Source organism: Lissotriton helveticus, chromosome 8 (assembly GCF_964261635.1).
Source record: "Lissotriton helveticus chromosome 8, aLisHel1.1, whole genome shotgun sequence".
Classification (NCBI taxonomy): Eukaryota; Metazoa; Chordata; class Amphibia; order Caudata; family Salamandridae; genus Lissotriton; species Lissotriton helveticus.
In genome coordinates, this window is record NC_136069.1 from 1,661,239,691 (window position 1) to 1,661,261,654 (window position 21,964).

Consider the following 21,964-nt stretch of genomic DNA (forward strand, 5'->3'; position numbering starts at 1 on the left):
CGAACTGGCTGTAGGGAGAGGAACCACCGGAGTACCCGGTCATTGTGGCCCCTATTGCGGGCCATCCACTCCAGAGGGGCATGATCTGTGTAGAGTTCGAATTCCCGCCCCTCCAAATAGTACCGAAGGCTTTCCACTGCCCATTTGATGGCTAGGGCCTCTTTCTCTACCACAGCGTAGTTTACTTCCCGGGGAAACAGTTTCCTGCTGAGGTAGAGGATAGGCCGTTCGACCCCTGTGTTATCCCTCTGTGAGAGTACCGCCCCTAAGCCCTGATCAGAGGCGTCTGTTTGCAGTATGAATGTTCGTGTATAGTCTGGACTGACTAACACTGGTTCGGTTACCAGGGATTGTTTCAGACGCTCAAAGGCGTGGACCACCTGGGTTGGGGGACGTTGGAGTAGTCCTTCTGTGTTCGTGGTTTTCTTTAACAGGTCAGTTAGAGGGGCCGCTGTTTGGGAGAAACACGGGATAAACCTCCTATAGTACCCCAATAATCCAAGAAAGGCTCGGAGTTCCTTCCGGGTTCGGGGAAAAAGGATGGCCTGAATGGCCTTGATCTTATTGTCCTGAGGCCGGATGAGCCCTTCCCCTAACAGGTAGCCCAGGTATTTCACACTCTGGGCCGCTAAGGTGGTCTTGGAGGGGTTGATGGTAAAACCATTGTTCCCTAGTGAGGTGACAACAGCTCTTAGGTGGCGTAGATGCTGTTCCCAATTATCGCTATAAATAACGATATCGTCAAGGTAGGCCCCGGCGTACTTGGTATGTGGTTGTAGCACCAGGTTCATGGCCCTTTGAAAAGTAGCCGGGGCTCCGTGAAGTCCGAAGGGCATCACTTTAAACTGGAATAAGCCCTCAGGCGTGGAGAAGGCGGTCTTGGGTTTGTCGGCTGCTTTGAGGGGGATCTGCCAGTACCCCTTGCAAAGATCCAGGGTACTTATATACTTGGCCTTGCCTATTCGTTCCACCATTTCATCTACGCGGGGTAGGGGGTAGGTGTCGAAGGCCGATATCTTGTTCACTTCCCTAAAGTCTATACAGAATCTTGTGGATCCGTCTGGCTTGGGGACTAGAACAATCGGGGAGTTCCAGCTGCTATTGGAGGGTTCTATGATGCCCATTTTCAGCATTTGGTTCGTTTCCTCTTGAATGATGGCTCTACGTGCTTCGGGAATGCGGTAAGGCCTTTGTCTTACTATCTTTCCTGGTTCTGTGTGGATGGCATGTTCCACTACCGTGGAGTGTCCGGGTAGGGAGGAAAATACGGGTTGTACGGAGAACAAGGCCCGTCTGAGGTCCCGTTTGTTCTGTTCGGGAAGGTCAGGATCTATGCATGTTTCGAAGGGAGGGGGTGTTGCGCTAGACAGTACTGGACGGGGTCCCTCCCACTTCTTTAGGAGGTTCACGTGATAGATTTGGGTTATTCCTCTGGTGGGTTCGGTTTCTATTTCATATGTTACAGGGGTCACGGCTCTTAGCACTGGGAAGGGGCCTTGCCACTGCCCTAGCAGCTTATGGTCGGAAGAAGGAAGCAACAACAACACTAGATCCCCCGGGTTGAATTTCCGGGCCTTGGTTCCCTTATCATATTGGTGTTTCTGGGTGTTTTGGGCGGCCACCAGGTTCTGCCTCACGATGACCCTTATCTGTTCAAGGTGGGTCTTTAGATTGTCCACGTATTCAGGAAGGGGTCGAGTTCTGTCGGGTTCGGCTTCCCATGCTTCCCTAGCCATATCCAAGAGCGTCCGTGGGGCTCGGCCATACAACAATTCATAAGGAGAGTAACCAGTACTGCTTTGCGGCTTGCACCTGATGGCAAACAGCGCCAGGGGAAGCATCTCCTCCCACCTTTTGCTTTCGAGGCCTAGGAGTTTCTTCAACGTCGTTTTGAGGGTGGCGTTGTAGCGCTCTACCAACCCATCGGTCTGGGGGTGGTAGGCCGAGGTCCTTATCTGCTTGATGCCTAGGTGGGAGCAGACCTGGCGCATAAGGGAGGATACGAAGGGTGTCCCCTGATCGGTGAGTATCTCGCGGGGGAAACCCACCCTCGAGAAGATGGATATGAGGGCCTTGGATATGGTTTGTGTTGTGGGATGGCGTAGGGGTATCGCTTCAGGGAAGCGGGTGGCATAATCCACCAACACAAGAGCATACAGACAACCGGTTCGGGAGGGCAACAATGGTCCGATAATGTCCATGCCTACTCTTGTGAAAGGGACATCAATAAGGGGGAGAGGCTGCAAAGGAACCCTGGGGGGACGGTAGCGGCTGTTTCGTTGGCATACTGGACATTCCCGGCAATACTGTTTGATCTGTCCGTGAACCCCGGGCCAATAAAACTTATCAAGGATCGTGCGTCCGGTTTTCTCATCGCTGAAATGACCTCCCAGCAAGTGGCTATGGGCCAGGAACAGCACTTTATCGCGGAATAACCCGGGGATAACCAGCTGGGTTGGTTGTTGGTGTCCCCCTTTCCTGTAGAGGAGCCCGTTTTTTCGGAAGAAATAAGGACCTACATGTAGCGGGTCCTCAGCGTCCAGAGCATGGGCCCAGGCTTCCTGCAACACCGGGTCTTCCTGTTGTGTGGCGCGGAATTCCCGGTCGGTTTCCCAGGGATGGACGTCTATTTGAGCAGGAAAGGCCATCGCGAACTCTCTCTTTTCTTTTTTCTTCTGTCTTCGGGTCTTGGTAGGTCTGGTCACCGGATTCACAGGAGAAAGTTCATGGGAGAAAGGGGCCTCGGCCCACCATTTCCTCAGGGAATCGGTGGTGTCTTGGAGCAGACGAGGAAGACCGCTATAATCGCTGCCCAATATCGCTTGTTCAGGGAGATTGGGGATCAGGCCCACCGTTAGCAGACTGCCCGCATCGGTGGGGTGTTACACATGGACCTGGGTGGTTGGATAGTTCTTAGTGTCGCCATGCACACACGTGATAGCCACGTTGCCTGTCATTGGCCCGACAGGATGGGGCAACTCCTGGGGTCTTAGAACGCTTTGTCGGCATCCCGTGTCGGCCACGGCCATCATTCCGTGTCCGTCTATTCGCACCGGGCACCGAAAAGGAGGAGGGGTGGTGTCCGCGGTGAGACAGGCATAGTTTCTTGCCAACCCTATGTCCATGGGTTCCTCCTTTTGGGGGCAGACGCGAGCAATATGCCCGAACCCACCACAGTGGTAACATTGAGGGCCCGGTGGGTGGGGTCGAGGCAGGATAGGGTATGGCATCAGGGGAGCGGGGTCAGGTTTCCTGACCTCCTGAGGGGGTCGAGGGACCCGGGGATGGCTTCCTGGAGTTATGCGGGAAGGGTGTTCCTCCTTTGGTCGCTGGGTTTCCTGTGCTCGGCTGTAGGCGCTGGCAATTTCTACAGCGCTGTCGAGCGTTAGGCGAGCATGCTGGTGCACCCACTTTTGGGTGGCAGGATGCAGGGAAGCCAAATACTGTTCCAAATATATTTTGGCCAGAATGTCCTCCTTGGTGGCCGTAGCAGGTTTCAACCACCGGTTGGCCAGATCCTGTATACGGAAGGACAAGGCCCTAGGCGTTTCTTGGGGCCCTTCCCTGGCTTGACGCAGCCTCACCCTATAGGTCTCGTCATCTATTCCTAGCCGTTCCAGGATGCAGGTCTTGATGTCGGCATAGGGGGTTTGTCCCTGGATGTTGGCTTGCTGGTAGGCAGCTTGCAGCTCACCCGTCAACAGGGGACCCAGGTAGTGGCCCCACCGATCAGCGGGCCAGGCCGCCGCCTGGGCTAGGCGCTCAAAGTTCGTGAAGAAGTAGTCGGGGTCCTCTCCGGGTACGTACTTCTGTAGAACGACTGAGGGTAGGGAGGTGGCTGGTCTTTGAAGCCCCATGACTGTAGTGAGCTTCTCGAGGGCCTGATCCTGTGCGCTTCCCTGTCCCTTCAGTACGTCATGTAATTGGCCCGATCATCTTCGGCCGTCTTGAGGAACCTCTCCATCATTTTTCCCAATTCTTCCTGGCTTTGTGCCAGTTGCTTGACAGCGGCCTCCATGCCTCCGGGATATCCCACTTCTGACACCACTTGTGGAGCTGGGTGGCGGGCGGACCGGAATAACAGGCGGGGAGGCCGGATATAGTGAGCTATGTCAAGTGTTTTATTGCAGCAGAAGGACAAAGTCACAATGAGGGAGGGATGCAGTGTAGAATCCAAGGGGTGGTGGGCTGATAGAAAAGGCGGTGGACCAGGCTCGGCGAGGATGTTGGGGATCAGGATCTGCTTCTCCTTGTTCCGCCAGTAGTCTCCTCGGTGCGGTACTGGGGCTCCTTGGAGGCTTGAAAGAAAGGAGAGAAGCGTAGGGCTTTAATCAGAGTACTCCAGCAGTACACCCCACCACCTACACCGGGGAGTGAACAGGTACTGAGAAAGGCCAGTGAGGAGGGGACGGTAGGGGGGGAATGGAACAGGCAAGAAAGAGGCGGGAGGGATGAAGGCGGAATGGTGCAGGACAGTGCTCGGTCTTTGTACAGTGCGCGTGAGAAATCCCTAAATATCCCTGTGCTCGTGCAGTCTACGGAATATATACAAGGGTATTTACAATTATGACTATATACAGGAGGGGACACGGAGAAAGGGTAACGGGTACTCACGTGCCCCGCCGCAACTCTCGTCCGAGTTGTGGCCGCTCTCCAGCTTCCTCCTGAGGACGCCACCAGTCCTCCGTCCAGACGTCCTCTTCCTCGTCCTCGCTTCGGTCTCGCAGTGCTGCTCCGCTCTCTCTCTGGGGTCCGTCGCTGTCCGCTGCCTCCTGCCACGAGTCGGTTGCTCCGAACGCCTCTCCTTCGTCCTCGGGGCTTTTTCTACCTTCCGGGTTCTGGTCTGGCCGTCCACTTCCGGGGTCGAGGTCGATCACTTCCGGGTCGCTAGGGGTCGACGCACCGTCACTTCCGGTGTTCCCGGCGAGGGTTTCCGGTCCTTCGTGCTCCAGTGTCGGTACCTGCAGGGGACGAAAAAGAGAAGGTGTCCTGGGTGTCCGGGACGTTAAGTGACCGGGCGCGGGAGACGGGACCCCCGCGCTCGGACTTTGTGGCGCCGAGGTAGGTGCCGCTTCCGCTCCACAGTGGCTTTTAATTTAATTAATTAGAACCTCGTTTTCCGCAGAGCGTGTAATAATTGAAAATCCACCCTCGTGTGACCTGAACTGACACGCAATTTTGCGGCATGGAAGAATCCCTAAAGACTGGTGACATTATCATGTCTACCGAGTAGGTAGACATGCACACGCACTGATCGCACATTGCCGGGCACGCTAGAAATGGCTACTTACTGGAACTGACCCGCTTTTCATTCATTTTTAGGCACCTTCCACTTCCACCGAAATATACCCATTTTGATTCATTTGAGCAGAGTAACCAAGGCTCTGAAAGGTTTGTCCTGCTTACGCATAGCTTGGAATCACAATAGGCACTTAGACATCTTCCACGTGTCACATGATAGTCTCGCTGTATCTCTCCGCTGGCGCTTCACATTCTGCATGTACACGCCGTAGCAATCCCAGATCCATAACTGACACTTTCACTCCGGTCACAAGTACGCTATTTTGTGATAACTCTATTTGAATTTTTGATCGATTTGATTTAAAATCTGCGGGCACACGTCGTGAATGCATGAGGTGGGAACACACTATAAAGAGGATGTCGTCATGAACGGTGTGTTCTACCGCATAAGCACTATGGCATGAGAAGGAAAAATAACATGTGACTGCATGTGCAGAGTACCTGATACAAGTGCTTTATGTAAAAAAAGAATCTCTTTCTTTTTCCTCCCATTTTTCTCCACTATGAACAGGCTTATGTCCAAAGTACTCACAGGCAAAACATTATAAAGTCCTGATGATGATCCCAGTTCAATAGGAGCCCGGGGATCGAAACGCCGTCGACACTTTTTACAATTCTGTAACCTGTCTATTGTGTTAATTTTGTTACAGTTATTGGTTGTCTGAACTTGCTTTGAAAGTGTATTTATGATGCAAGGGACAATTGGCTCCCATGTTCTTTTTGCCTGAAATTCTTGACCCTTTTTCTTTTCCTATTTTCCCACCCCCGAACCTTGTTCGAGTGTGCTCTGGATAGGTACAGGCTTGTACCCTATCAGCTTCTTAATCAGACCTCTCGCTTGGTCGTTGTATTTATATTTATACTTGAATAAAAATTCAGGCCCGGCTGGGTACTGAAAAACTCTCAGATATAGTACTGATTGGAGTCTATATGCCATTGAATAGTTAATAATCCTTAACTCTAAGGACCATTGTTCTCCTTAATAGTCATTTGCCCAAGGTCCTTGGTACTTTTTGGGTTCCCTTGTTTTTCTGTAAAGTTACAGACTAACAGCAGCTGTATGTACAGCTGCAAGCTCAACTGAGCATGTGCGAAGCTGAAGAAGCTAAATATAACCTGTCTCTAGGCAGATTCCAAGAGCAGACAACAGCAAGGTAGGACAGGCACGCACGTGGTAGCACATGGCAAACAAGATGGCTGCCAGAAATACAAAATGGATTCCATAAAACGGACAAGATAACTTCTAAATACAGGATGGCTTCTGCTAATGCTAACCCAGTCGCTGCCAATTTACAACAACCGTGCTGACACACACCTCCCAGTATTCCCCCAAGTCTCCTGATAAAAATGGTACCTCACTCGTGTGGGTGGGCCAAGTACCTGCGATAGGCAAGGGCCCAAACCGTATTGTGGAGACATCAAAATTACATATCACAAATCGACCTGTTTTTGCAAGGGGGGTCCACTGGGTTTTTAGCCCCGGGTTCAGCGGCCATCTAGGGAAACCTACCAAACCTACACATTTCTGAATTTTGAAGGCTTCTCAGTACGATCTCGGCCATTTCCTGTTGTGGCCACTATGCCTACACACACAACTGAGGTACCATTTGTATTAGGAGAACTGGAGGAACACTAGGTGGTAGAAAATGTGTAGTGTCCCGGTGATCCCACAACTTTCCCACACAGAAAAGTGAGGAAAAACTTATTTTTTGTGAGCTAAATTTAAGGTTTGCATGGGATTCTGAGTAGGAAAATGTTGGGAGATCTATGCAAGCCACACTTTTCTAGACTCCCCTAGGTGTCTACTTTTCAGAAATGTCGGTTTGGTAGGGTTAACTGGATGGCCGCTGAGCCAGGGGACCAACAATGCAGGTGACCACCTAGAAACATCTGGTTGTTTTTGTCAGGTCACCAAACACTCTTACCTGTAAGGTGCTTGGCTGTGTTTCGCAGAGACGCTATGAGCCAACTTCCAAGAACCCTATCATATAACCTGTGCCTTAGTAATACACTTAAGGCTACGCCATACATCTCAGGGAGGAGGTCCGGTTACTGGGCGCTGGCGAAGTCCTGTTGTCAACCTGCGAGGCAACAATATGTGAACTCTAATTTAAGCGTTAGTACAGAAGTCCCTACCCCTGAGTAAATTAAGGAAACCTTCCTACCTTCGATCATTAGGAGTAGTGAATAGCGTCTAGTAGTCTTGGGATTTGTTGGAAGTGTAGTATTAGGGTGCGGTCAGTTTCGTAGTGAAGTCAAGGCTGTTGTTGTGAAGTCTTCTGGTGATGAAGAGTCCTTGATTCATTAAAACATGGAAATAAACTGAATAAGTTACTTTATTCCTTTTACCTAGATTTCTTTAACAGTCTTTTTAACTGCACAACTGGTTCACTTACTTATCTCTGACCCCCAATCATTTGTACCATCACGAAATTCTGAAAAGAGAAACATATACAAACAACTTGCAAACAGGTATCTAAGTTCGTAGTGAATTAAGTTTTCACTAATAATAATAAAAGTTTTTGAGTTTTCTTTAAATTCTTCCAAAGCTTCTTTACTGAAAGAAATGTTCCAAAAATTGTCTTTTTAAAGTTGCTAATTAATACACACCAGCTCTGTGCGGTCTTGCGGTGGGCGGCAAAATAGGAAATATTTCACTTAGCTTTATCTTTTCTTTCCACAGGTGATCGATGTAAAGCTGTGCTGCTGTCCATGAACTTACAGGAACCAGGAAGGCTTCTTCTAGATTTCTCGCCGGCAAGCAGGTAAGCAGGTAGTTGTCTCCGTGACAACTGCCAGAAGGACAGTCAATCATACACGAATATTCAAGCATTAGATATGACATTCCTTAGTACAATACAGATTTCTTTCCCATAGAGATAGGCTCACTTATACAAACTATGGAGTGCTGGTTTGCACAGGACAGGGGAGGGTTTTAATCGGGGAGTGGTAACTTATAGTGACGTGTCTTGCACATAGGTGTCAGTTGCGTCCTGCACGTAGGTGTTGGTCGAGTAGGGACGTGAATCATGACAGTTTTGTGCTAGATAGGTGAGCACCTGTATTTTTGGACCCGGGTTTGTGAAAATTAGACACCCATGGGAGTTCAGGGAGGTGTGGCTTGCAGGGAGTCCCCAATGTTTTCCTACCCAGAATCCCCTGCAAACCTCAAATTTGCCCCAAGAAAATGGTACCACACTCGTGTTTGTGTGCCAAGACCCACGAGAGGCAAGGGCCCAAAACGTATCATGGAGACATCAAAATTAGCTATCACAAAATTCCCTTTTTTTTTGCATGGGGATCACCTGCTTTTTTGGCCCCAGGCTCGGTGGCCATCAAGGGAAATCTACCAAACCAACACATTTCGGCTGGAGGAGTCTAGGGAGGTATGGCTTGCATGGATCCCCCAACGCTTTCCTTCCCAAAATCCCCTGTAAACCTCCCATTATGTTGAAAAAAAATCAAATTTTTCTCAAAGTTCTGTGTGGGAAAGTTGTGGGATCACTGGATCCTACCACCCAGCATTCCCCCAGGTCTCTTGATAAAAATGGTACTTCACTCGTGTCGGTGGGCCAAGTACCCAAGACAGGCAAGGGCCCAAAAAGTATTGAGGAGTCATCAAAATTACCGATCACAAAATGACCAGTTTTTGCAAAGGAGGTCACCTAGGTTTTTGACCACGGGCTTGGCGTTCAGCTAGGGAAACCTACTAAACCCACACATTTCTGATTTCTAGAGAGCCGGGGGGTGTCCAGGGAGGTATGGCTAGCATGGATCCCCCAATATTTTCTTACCTAAAATCCCCTGCAAACTTCAAATTTAGCTGACAAAAAATTACCCGGCTGACAAAAATTTCCTGCCACCCAGCGTTCCCCCAGGTCTCCCGCTAAAAATGGTAGCTCACTCGTATGGGTGAGCCAAGTGCCTGCGACAGGCAAGGGCCCAAAATATATTGTGGAGACATCAAAATGACCTATCACAAAACAACCTGGTTTTGCAAGGCGGGCACCTGGGTTTTTGGCCCCGGGCTCAGCGGCCATCTAGGGAAACCTACAAAACCCAGACATTTCTGAAAGCTAGACACCCGGGGGAGTCCAGGGAGGAATGGTCTACTTGGATCCCCCAATGTTTTACTACCCAGAATCCCCCGGAAACCTCAATTTAGCAGAAAAATAAAATCACTTTTTCCACATCTGTTTGCGTGTTAAAGTTGTGGGGTCACCGGGCTCACACACAGTTCCTACCATTTAGCATTCTTTCAGATCTCCTGCTAAAAATGGTACCTTACTTGTGTGGGTGGGCCAAGTACCCGCAACAGGAAGGGCCCAAAACGTATTGTCGAATCATCAAAATTACCTATCACAAAACAAACTGTTTTTGCAAAGGGGGGTCACTTGGTTTTTAGGCCCGGGCTTGGCAGCCATCTATGGAAACCTACCAAGCCGACACATTTCTGAAAGCTAGAAACCCAGGAAGGTCCAGGGAGGTATGGCTTGCCGTGGATCCCCCAACGTTTTCCTACCCAGAATCCCCTGCAAACCTCAAATTTAGCTGGAAAAAAATCACATTTTCCACATCGTTTTTGTGTGGGAAAGTTGTGGGATCATTGGGCGGACACAAATTTCCTACCACACAGCATTCCCCCGCTCTCCCGATAAAAATGATACCTCACTCATGTGGGTGGGGCAAGTACATGCAAAGTATTGTGGAGACATCCAAATTACCTATCACAAAACAACCCATTTTGGCAAGGGAGTTCACCTGGGTTTTTGGCCCCAGGCTCGGTGGCCTAGGTGCCGGCAGAGTATTGAATTTTGAATTTATTTATTAACTGTTCGATTAATTAAAATCATTCCAGTAAGAATTAACACCATTAAAAGAATAGTAATTGGGGTTAGCAAAGGTGCCACCCTCCCAATGCAACCCACCCATGGACTTGTAGTTGACCATGTGTCCTTAAACATACTTTCAGTCCACAGTGTTCTTTAAAACTCATTTTGATTAAAACACCTCATTAGAAATTTAAAAACACAATCTTAAAAGGACTTGCAAAATGGGGACACTCTCCGCAGGGCCTGTCATGGACCAGTCTGCTTGTTTCAGCAGGGTTTAGCGTACCCATCACCAAGGTCGGATTGTGTTCATTCGAGGCCTTTAAGGCAACCCTGATCAGATGCGTGAATTTCCCCAGTCTTGCTAAGGTCATAGCATTTGTTTTGGAAAAGCACAAGGCCGACGATTCACTGCAGCTCTTTGCTCTGTTAGCAATACAGATCGGGTGCAGGAGTCGCCAACGTTCGTTGTGAAGATTGGCGTAGCAGCATAAAGAGTATTTAGCTTCAAGCTTGTGGTGTTAGGGCCTCGCTTAGGTAGGGTTAGGCTTTGTCTGGTGTGTACGATTTATTTAGTGGATCAAGATTAAAGCTTGAGCTGAGAGACTTGGTATCTTGAGCAAAAGATATTTCATGCACTTGTCTATTTATCGCTTTTTTCCAAGCATTAATTGGGATTTCCAGTGACTCTAGACTTGCTTCCTCTATCTTGTGTGTTGATGGCCCTGCCAAGGCTGGTTTGCCAGACCGAACATCTCTCCTCGAAGATTGATCTCAGCTGGTGTCTTAATGAGTTGACTGGAGCCCCCGACACGTCAGATCAGGCCTCACGAGGCCTAGCTCCAATCTCAGCCTTGATTTCCTAGCCGACCTTGGGATAAGGAGCACTGATTTATATGTTTTAACTTGAGCTGAGTTTAAAAGGGTGTCCAGCGACCAGAGGAAGGTCAGATGGCCATAACGAATAGCTGGAAGCAGTTTCGCGGAAGGGGTTACCAGATGTTGGCTCAGTTGTTTTAGGATTTTTAATCCTAGCAGAGCTAGGATTAAAAATCTACAGCTCGGCCCTGTGCAAAAAAAAGGGTCAGTTTTCAGTGTAAAAATGTGGTGTGTCCACGTTGTGTTTTAGGTCATTTTCTGTCGCGGGCACTAGTCCTACCCACACAAGTGAGGTACCATTTTTATTGGACGACTTTGGTGAATGCGGGGTAAGTGGCATTGTTTGGATCCACACAGATTCCAGAACTTTACATCACAGAAATGATAGGAAAACGTGTTTTTTTCTTACAAAGTTTGAAGTTTGCAAGGGATTTTGGGTAACATAACCTAGAGAGAGCCACACAAGTCACCCCATCCTGGATTCCCTGAGTGTTCAATTTTCAAACATTTATACGTATGCTAGGTTTCCCTAGGTGCCGGCAGAGCTAAATTTCAAACTCCACAGCTAGGCACTTTGAAAACAAGGGTCAGTTTTAACTGTAAAAATGTGTTGTGTCCATGTTGCGTTTTGGGCCGTTTCCTGTCGCGGGTACTGAGCCTACCCACACAAGTGAGGTACCATTTTTTCAGGATACTTAGGGGAACACAGAATTGTACAGCAACTGTTATTACCTATTGACTTTCTATGCATTTCTGCCTTCCAAATGTAAGACAATGTGTAAAAAGAAGTCACTTTGAAAAATGTCCTATTATTCACATGCTAGTATGGGTGCCCACAATTTCCGAGCTGTGCAAATAGCTGTTTCAAAACTCTATATTTTGTTCCCATTTCGGAAATATATTGGTGTCTTTTATACCTAGTTTCCACTCTTTATATTTGACCAAATGAATTGCTATATACCCGCCACACAATGAAAATCCAATGCAAGACGCTGCTCGGTTATTGGCTCTGGGTTCCTGGGATTCTTGGTAAACCTAAAAGGCTTATATATCCCCACAACGAGAAGGGACAAGTGGATATAACAGTATATTGCTTTCAAGCATCTGTCATACTTAGCAGAATTTACAGGAGAAAACGCCTGCACAAATGTCTGTTTTTTTCAATACATTTTCAATTTTTCTAAATTTCAACTGTTAGTTTCTATAACAAAACCTTGAAGGATCAACACAAATGACCCCTTACTGAATTCAGAGTTTTGTCTACTTTTTAGAACTGTATAGCTTTTCAGGATCCATTATTGCTTTCACACACATTTCTACCACTAACTGGAAAGAGGTGAAAAGCACAAAAAGTAGCAAAAATTGGCTGTGTGTGTGTATATCGGGTTAGAATGGACTTTATCCTCAGGCTAGTGCTTCTCATTGCACAAAAGGTGCTAATGTCTGGAATTTAGTGCTTAATGTGGTCTATGTTATTTAATATGAATCACGAGAAGGTGCACCTCAAAATGTCACACTTTAGGTAGTAGAATGTTACACTGAAACCATGGTAATGTCACACATAAGCAACCTGAAAACTAGGCAGCTATGTTTCAATGGTATTCTGCAAAATAGTTCCCCAGGCATTTCAAAGACAAATGTAGCATTATGTTATCTTTTATTTCAAAACACTGATTTCATAAATAAAATAGGTATTTTGGAGAAAAAAACTGATTCTGCCATCTTTGTTAGGGCATCTTTTAATCTGCAGGAAACCTGTAGTCACCATTTAAGAACTATTACATCCCTTTCTTCAACTTGTAATTACTTTCTATCAATCGTGTGATATAAAGAGACTTTTTTGGAACACTGATGTACTCAGTCTACAAAGTTCTAGAGGCGCTGGAGTGTGCTTCCTGTGAAAATCATCAACCAGTGTGATCCAAGTAGGCATATTACAGACTTTGGTGAACAAGTTAAATTTGGGCACCTCTGCTTTTGTGTGATTCTTTTGGGCTATTGTAAAACACTTTTGGGTGATTGTGAATTACTCCTGGGGGTTTGTTTAATACTTTTGAGTGTTTCTGTAGAATTTGTGTGCATATAATGTGTTTTATTTTTTCTACCATCCGCACTTGCTCTCAACGGTTCACTCGGTTTTGCTGTTTTCCTGCTACCCAAGCTCCCTCCTCCCAGATAGCCCTCCCACCTCCCAGGGCTATGTAATGGAGGTTGAGGCCCCACCAGGGCTTCATTTATGAGATTTTGGTGCAGGGCAGTACAGCAGGTGATCTTGCTATGCTGCCCTGCATCAAAAAGAAAGGGCAGGAATGCGCTGTATTTATGAGATACTACATATTCCTGTCCTTCTCTCCCGTGCTGGCTCACAATGGGATGCCATGCTCCAATGCAGGCACCTTTGCACCGTGATGCAATGGTGCCTGCGTTGCAGGGATGATTGTTTTTGTGCAGGAAGGGATACTTTTCTGCACCTAAACAAACAATCAAAAGAGGTGTCTTCCTCCATTCATGTTTGCTGCAGAATGCAGCACACATAGAACAGGCATTTGCAATGCAATAGGTCTCGCATTAGAAAAGTTTGAGCTATTAGTATTGTAAATGGCAATGTCTTTATTTATGCGGTAGTTAAGTTTTGTTTGTATAAAAAGGAACATATAAAATATGGCTTGTACAAAAGTATAAAATTTTAATGATGTATAGAAAGAAATTTGATATGTACATTCGATTTTCAAACGAGGTAATTGTAAACATCACAAACATATTGTGCAAACATTGCAATAGTGTTTTAGTTTTTTTCAATATATTTTTTTTGAGAACATGGCTTGTAAGAAAATTATAGGAAAAGTACAACACTCTAAATAACAAGAACAGTAGTGAAATATTAACATGTTTTTTTGTGACATTTGTAATAAAGTTTGAAACATTGAGAGAACATATTTGAACCAGTTGTTGAATGGTTGCATAGATTGATGCTGTGGTGGTGCTGAGTGATGCGATAGAGTGAGTGCGATAGATAGATAGATAGATAGAGGGAGGGTGATAGATAGAGGGAGGCTGATAGTGGTGGCCCCCAGTGATGCTGTGGAGGCCCTGAGTGATGCTGTGGAGGCCCTGAGTGATGCTGTGGAGGCCCTGAGTGATGCTGTGGAGGTCCTGAGTGATGCTGTGGAGGCGCTGAGTGATGCTGGGGTGGCGCTGAGTGATGCTGTGGTGGCGCTGAGTGGTGCTGTGGTGGTGCTGAGTGGTGCTGTGGTGGTGCTGAGTGGTGCTGTGGTGGCGCTGAGTGATGCTGTGGTGGCGCTGAGTGATGCTGTGGTGGCGCTGAGTGATGCTGTGGTGGTGCTGAGTGATGCTGTGGTGGTGCTGAGTGATGCTGTGGTGGTGCTGAGTGGTGCTGTGGTGGTGTTGAGTGGTGCTGTGGTGGTGCTGAGTGATGTTGTGGTGGTGCTGAGTGATGTTGTGGTGGTGCTGAGTGATGTTGTGGTATTGCTGAGTGATGTTGTGGTGGTGCTGAGTGGTGCTGTGGTGGTGCCGAGTGGTGCTGTGGTGGTGCTGAGTGATGCTGTGGTGGTGCTGAGTGATGCTGTGGTGGTGCTGAGTGATGCTGTGGTGGTGCTGAGTGATAATGTGGTGGTGGTGGTGGTGAGTGGTGCTGTGGTGGTGCTGAGTGGTGCTTTGGTGGTGCTGAGTGGTGGTGTGGTGGTGCTGAGTGATGCTGTGGTGGTGCTGAGTGGTGCTGTGGCGGTGCTGAGTGATGCTGTGGTGGTGCTGTGGTGGTGCTGAGTGATGCTGTGGTGGTGCGGAGTGATGCTGTGGTGGTGCTGAGTGATAATGTGGTGGTGCTGAGTGATAATGTGGTGGTGCTGAGTGATGCTGTGGTGGTGCTGAGTGGTGCTGTGGTGGTGCTGAGCGATAATGTGGTGGTGCTGAGTGATGCTGTGGTGGTGCTGAGTGATGCTGTGGTGGTGCTAAGTGATGCTGTGGTGATGCTGTGGTGGACCCAAAGATGTGATTAAATAGTGAGGAAAAGTAAAAGTAAAGGAAGAAAAACGACGTGTTGCACAATCTGCATGCTCAAATCAATATGTGTAAAGAATAAAAGACTTGATCACCACCACCGAGTGCACAATGCACTATAACATGTGTTAAAAACAAGCATTTACAATGCAATAGGTCTCGCAGCATTAAAGTTTGAGTTACTGGCATTGTAAATGACAATGCTTTGCATCAATTTTTTTTTTAATTTGCAATTGGTATATAAACATTGTTTAGTGAATGGTTAGCTGTTGCTTATGCTAAGCAAAGTTGGCAGTAATATAGAGTGCTAGTCTTGCTTGTAATAAGCATGCTGATTTAAATGCCTCTGATACCTGCGGGTAAAGTTTGGGCTATATAAAAGTGAAAACTAATAAATAAATTTAAAAAAGCCTACCTGTACCATGTCCGTTCTTATTCTTTGATGCCACATATTTTTGGGTCCCTGTATTTATTAACTGCACCCGGCTGTGGGAAACCTCCATGACAGGAACAACGTGTTGCGGGGCAGACACGGGCAAAGTAGCCACTGTCCTGTGGCTGCACCGCGGGGTAACAGTGTAGGGGCAGGAAGGCAGGCAGTTGGTAGTGCTGTGGCATAGCAGTGTAGTTCTCTGTGTATGCTGGGCATGGGGGTTGCTATTGGCTGACAAGAAGTGGTGAGGAGGTGCCGGTTCGGTGGGCCTGCTTCCTGATCTTGGGCAGGTGACAGTTAAAAAAAGCATTGGCATAGCCAATAGGTCTCGCCTTTGGGACCTTATAAGTATTTAGTTTTGCAGCACAATATCCTTGGTGCAACATCAACTGTTGCATGGATAACCGCTTATAAGGTCCCAAAGGCGAGACCTATTGGCTACGCCAATCCTTCTTTAAAATTCTCTGTTAAATGCCTCTTTTTTCGTGGATCTGGGTCGTACTATATTAAAAAACATGGAGATTAAATCAATGGGGCATCTGTAATTTGGCATGCAATTAAGACTCGTTTCAGACTCAGATTTTTGAAGGAGGGGAAAGGAAGCTGGTGAGAAATCCGGAGAGTTTAAATGGGCAAGTGTAATTTACAAGCCTATATTTTTTACACATTTTATTTCAAATGGTTTTTCCTACCCGATGTTCACATGTTAAATTGCTATCCGGACTTAACTAAAATAAATGTTTCATTGTTTACACAAGGACAGCAGAAAAATGTTATTATATTAAGTTTTTGGAGAAAGTTTTACTGTGGTCATCAAAACAAGCTGATTACCACATTTAAAGGTCACTGATAAAGTTCATAAACGAGCGCTCATTTAGACCCCATCTTGACAAATAACGTAGCTCCAGATTGGCTTGTGGCTTATCTCATCTTTCGTGTTGTTTTGTGTATGTATGAAGTTGCACGCAGCACGACCCTTGTGGTCGTGTTATTGTCTCAGGCTACTTGTGACTCAGAACAGGTACCTGGGACTATGGCGGAGAACGATAAGTGTGATCTAGCTAAACTAGCAGGTTGTGTTTGGATAGGAGAGCAGCTGATCTGCACAAAAGCAGGCTTGTCCTGAAGTGCCAATAGTGTTACTGAAGTGCGAAAGCAATAAACACAGGTCTAGACTGACAGAAATAACCAGCTGAACAACCGATAGGTAGTTGTTTCTATAAACCTTTTTCAGTTTTCCTGAGACGGTAACATTGGAAATCGTATCTATTGGTCCTGAAAGGCAGCTCGACACGGCCATTTATGTATATATACATTTAATGTCAGCATTGCCAGCCATACACCTTCCAAAAATGTTTGTTTTGTTTAGCTAGTTCTGATGACCCTGAGTGGTCTGGTAACCCACAGGAGCGGCCCTTCCCGGGAGAAAGGAGGAACGAGTCGCAGGGAAAAGCGATGGAACTTGCAAAGGATCCCTGCGGCGCGAGGCGCTGCAGGGCACTGCCAGGAGGAGGAGGAGGTTGTGGTGTTGAAGGCTGGGCGGCCCGACTCCCTGACGCCAGCCAGCCAGACCAGATCAATACAGAGAGGAGGAGGGACTCGGAGCGCCTGCATGTGTGTGTGTGGGGAGGAGAGGGGAGCTAGCATTGGAGGAGCGGGCACCGGAGAACGGCGGCTGGAGGGGGATACGCCACACCGGGACACGCACGGTAAGTCCCCGCCTTTATTGACTCCTCGTACCGTTCATTGTACACACGTCCTGGCCCACATACGGGGCACAAGACTTTTGGGAAGGTCTTAGCCGCCATGATGGCGCTACTCCGGGGGAGAGTGAAGGACCGGCAAAGGGCTCCGTGTGTGGGCTCCGTGTGTCTCCCCGTTCTCGAGTCTCTGCTTCCCCCTCACCTCGGGACTTGAGCCAGGGCTGGGTGTGCGGTGCTCCGGCCGCCTCGGCTCCTCCGCTGGAGCAAAGAAGGCACGAAGAAAGTTACAAGAGCGTCGCTATGGGCCCGGGGCATCGTGATACCGAGGGCCCCATCCCTCAAGTAGTTTTTTGTTGCTGCGGTGCCTCAGTTTGTGTGATTTTGATCGCAGACGCTGCAGAGCTTCCTAGGAGACAGCGCCTGGCTGCAGCGCTCGTTCGCATGTGCGTGTCAGTTTCGAATCGCCTCCAAGGCGATGCGCGCAGCCAGGATTGTCTCCTGGGAAGCTCACACGGCAACATAAAGTTCTCGGCGGAGACGCGCTTCGCGCGGCTAGCCGAGACCTAACAAGGGCATATTAGCCCATATGAATAAATATACCTTATGTGGCGCAATAAATCTCGGCTATCAAAATAGACAGCTGTGGCAATATCCTAAGCGAGCAATATCTGCTGTAATAGCAGGGAAGTATATTAGTTTGTATCCTGGCCTTAGTTATTATAAACCAACCGCTTTCTGTATGTTACAGCCACATTTCTTATGGGCAATTAAACCCAAATAACAATCTCACCTAATGAGCAGGAACGTGCTGCCTCTATTTACGAAGATAAAAACCAGCCGCTTCCCCAATATAAACAAAAATGACCCCAACTAAGGGTTCTACAGCCTTAAAATTGCACCCCAATTAGGGAGTCGACAAGGTCACCAAAGCAAGAGCAGGAAAAAAAGATCGCTCAGCATGAAAACAAAGTCCATCTCACACTTGTCAAAGTTAGATGGAAGCTGCGTTGTCGTCAACATGCTGACGCACCTTACCGTTTGTGATTGGCAAGATCACGGTTCAAAATGATCACATTTTAGAAGCTACCTATAACATAGCATAGGTATGGTCTCTTCAGCGGGGGGAGTTACACCAAAAATACTTACTTAATGGAAAGAAGCATCATCCCTTTTGTGCAAGACCTCAATAAAGTCACTGGGATAGCTGTGACAAGTTTGAGAATGAGCCATGAAACTCCATCAAATGATGCTTTCAAAAATGGTAAAGAGAGAAATTGTTTTCATGCATCTAATTAGGCACAGAAGCTGGAGTGAGGACAGTGCACCAAGGAATGAAACCCTAACGAAGTCTATGGTAATAAGGAGGTAAAAGGGAGACAGGAATCAGAGATCTAGTTAAAGTGTAATGCGCCTTGATAGGAGTGAGCGCAATGTTGTGAGCATTTATCAATGGCTGTTCAGGAGTGAGACTATGCACCAAGAGAGAGAGCTCTTCTTAAGGCTTAAGCAATGCAGTGAGTGCAGAAAAACAATGGTTTTTGTCAGGAGTCTGCTGTCTGTGCTGTCGAGTGGCAGGGTTGACGAATTTCAGTGTTGCCTAATCTCGATTCCACCTCATGCCTCCTTCTTACACCACCCTGCACTTCCTGCCTTGTATCCTTTCTTGCTCTGTTTCTATCCTTCCTTTCTTCTATCTTTCGCCTTTTTCTGAATCGTCTCGCTCTCTTGCTCCGAGTCACATTATGATGCTGGAAAGTGAACCCTGATTTCTCAAAAAATGAGTACCAGTGCCCACCACCTGCATCTAACAACACAAATTAAGCACTATCTCAGGGGCCATTAAGCCAGTGCAGGAATAAGGCTCCTTAAAAATCAAGATGGCTGTTCAGGAGTGCAACTGTTCATTTGCATGAAGCTTCATAAAGCTCTCCGGGATCACTGAAGAAGGGATAAGATTGTGCTCCAAGCTCTGAATATCGAGTAAAGGTTACTGGTCTCTAGAGTAACTCCAGGTGTGAGACTTATTTAAGATCTCTGCAGCCATAAAAGCTGAGCAAATATCAAAATGTGACTGTTTCATATTATTTACATTTGTCTAAAATTACTCAGTTTCAAACTCAATATAGCATATATATTGTTTTCTTTTCCATTAAATTGATCTGGTCTCGAAAAGGGAGCTTAGTACTGAAGAATAATTCAATTTCAAAAACATTCAGTTTAATAACAAAAAAGGAGCAGACAAGCAATTTATCAAAACAATAAACAACATGAGACAGTGAGCAAGTGCAGAAAAGAGATTTACTCTCCTTAGGTTTAAGAAACAAATATGGGGTATGGAAAAGGAAGCCGGGGGATCTTAACATGGAAATCTTTTTGCAACCCCGGAATATCAAGCTATAGTTTACCATTTCAATGGGAAGAATACCATTATATAATAGACAATAACAACAATAAGAGTGGATTTTGATTACCTTATGTGATTCAATCAATCTAATATTGGTAGAACTGTAGTGGTTTCTTCTGAATAGGTCCTGAAATACCTGGCAGGATTTGCGTGGTATTCAAGATACGAATTTGGAGGATTCAGAAGCGTCCTTGTTAAGATGGAAAATCAGGGGGTGGAAAGAACGAAGAAAGAGTCACAAATAAGATAGACCCTTTGTGGGGAATCAAGACGGGCCTATCGGTGTTCCTGTCAGGTTGGGGATCAAGCTTCGAATAGACTATATACTCACCTATGCCGGTGGAAAGCACATCCGGAATAGGAAGTATCTCGGTGTATGAAGAAGGCGAATGGTCAAAAGGCAAAGGGGGAAGAGAACTTACGAAAGATCTCATAATCCCTAGGTTTTAGGGACAAAAAATTTGTTCGACCGTCATTTCATATAATGCTATTACCGTTTGGTCCTACAGTGGAAAACGGGGTGTAAGCAATGCCGGCCTGAAGCAGTCACAAAACTAGTTTCCTGTCATAATATTTTAGAGCAAACCAAATTAGTTAATGTTTTATGCCTTGCCGCAATCTAGTTACCTCAAGAGTTGGGCGCCACCCACACCAGGCAATAGGATAAGAAAGTCAGCGAGCGGATTCGTAATTTGTTCATGAGGCTGTAAGTACAAAAAATATATATATCCAAATAGCAAAGTAGTCGAAACTGATATGCCGGTACAGGAATCTAAAGTCAGGGTATCAGGTGTCTTAGGAGGTGAAAGTGATAAGACACAAACAACACGGGTGGGGAGAAAAAACATCCGGTCTGTTAGAGCTACTCGCCAAAGATTAAAGGTGACGATTAATGTGGACAAACAGCTACATCCATGCAACGGCGGTGCAAGTGTGAGCGGGGCCGAATGGATCCAGGACATATGGCCATAGAGCGTGCATAGGTGTAGAGAGAAGATCGAACATCGCGCCGAGGAGGTGAAAGTGATAAGACACAAACAACACGGGTGGGGAGAAAAAACACCTCCTCAGTCTCCTGGCCGACTCCTGGCCTCTCCAGTGTCTGACTGCACTCCGTCAGATCTTGCCCCCGAAAGAAATCACCGCCGCAGCCCTGCTCCATGAAAACCGGAAGTCAGGCACTTTTGGCCGAGACGGGGGCGGGCCTGCAATCCGGCAGGAAGTTCCGCCCGCCGCCGAGGAAGAAGTGAAGCCGGCCGACTGATGGCCTCTCCGCAGCCCGGGGCTGCCAACAGCAAAACAGCCAGAGTGTTGCGGGGCTCCCAGATGCTGGAGGGAGCCCCGGAAGTGAAGTCCTGCCCCCTAGTGCCGCGACGAGACTAGACTGCCGAAGAGAGGAGCCCGATCCCCAGCAACAGCCCGGTGAGTGCCCGACCAGCGCTGCAGAGGAGACACGGAACACGCCGAAAGAGCCCGGTGAGTGGGAGGGAAGGGGGGTGTACACGCGTGTCTCTGTGTGCGCTGGTGTGTGTGTGGGGGGGGGGGTCTCTGTGTGTGCGTGTAGGTGCGCTAGTGTGTGTGTGTAGGTGCGACGGGGGGTGTGTGTGCCTGTGTATGCGTGTCGCTGTGTATGTGCGCATGCGTGAGTGTGGGTGGCGGTGTGGCTGTGTATGTGCGCATGCGCGAGTGTGGGTGCGCGTGCACGCAGTGAAATCCAGGACAAGAGAAGCGCGTGGCACCCTCTTGTCCTACCTTCCCCCGAGACAGGCAACATTAGGTCTCCAGCTGGACGCATCCTTTGGATGCTAACTCCAGCTCGACCTAAAAAGGAAAAATGATGATGAAAAGGTATTTCTCCTTGTTACGCCTCCCCTGGGGAAGCGTAGGAATCTGATGCTTTTCCAGGTTTATGAAACCATGTAAATTTGGGAATAAGTCAGAGTCCTTGGCTGTTCCAAGGGAACACCCACAGTAATACCCATGGAATGCCCCTTTCACACAGAGTACGGCGTGAAAGGAGACCAAATTTACAAGGTGATGAAAATCATGCATAGTGGCTTTGCGTGGCCTTGTACATATGAGCCAGCACACTGTGCCACTGAAGCATTAAAAAACAGTGGTGCTCCGGGGGCGCAAGGGGCCTCGTAAATAAGGCTAAAAGTGAGTTCCCCCAACCAATTGGCTTGGTCTAGGTCTCAGCTCCCTGCTGCAGTAGCTCAGAGGCACCACTCCTAGCTGCTTGTCCCACAGTTCAAGCCCCTGTCTCCCCTGAATTGTCTGTTCTGTGTATGGTTTGACAATAACTTTTGGGTGATTTAAAATACTTTTGGGTTATTGTAAATCACTTTTGGATGATTGAGAATTACTTCTTGGGGATGGTTTAATACTTTTGAGT

The 21,964-nt window shown here is 47.5% G+C and overlaps 1 long non-coding RNA gene across 1 annotated transcript in view; it reads left to right on the plus strand.

The window, feature by feature from the left end:
- The window catches only part of LOC144773610 (uncharacterized), a 358,494-nt gene that overhangs the window by 65,289 nt on the left and 271,241 nt on the right, over positions 1-21,964 (plus strand). The window contains exon 2 of the long non-coding RNA XR_013600023.1: positions 7,985-8,066. This is a non-coding gene — a long non-coding RNA (uncharacterized LOC144773610). The remainder of the gene's footprint in view (positions 1-7,984; positions 8,067-21,964) is intronic.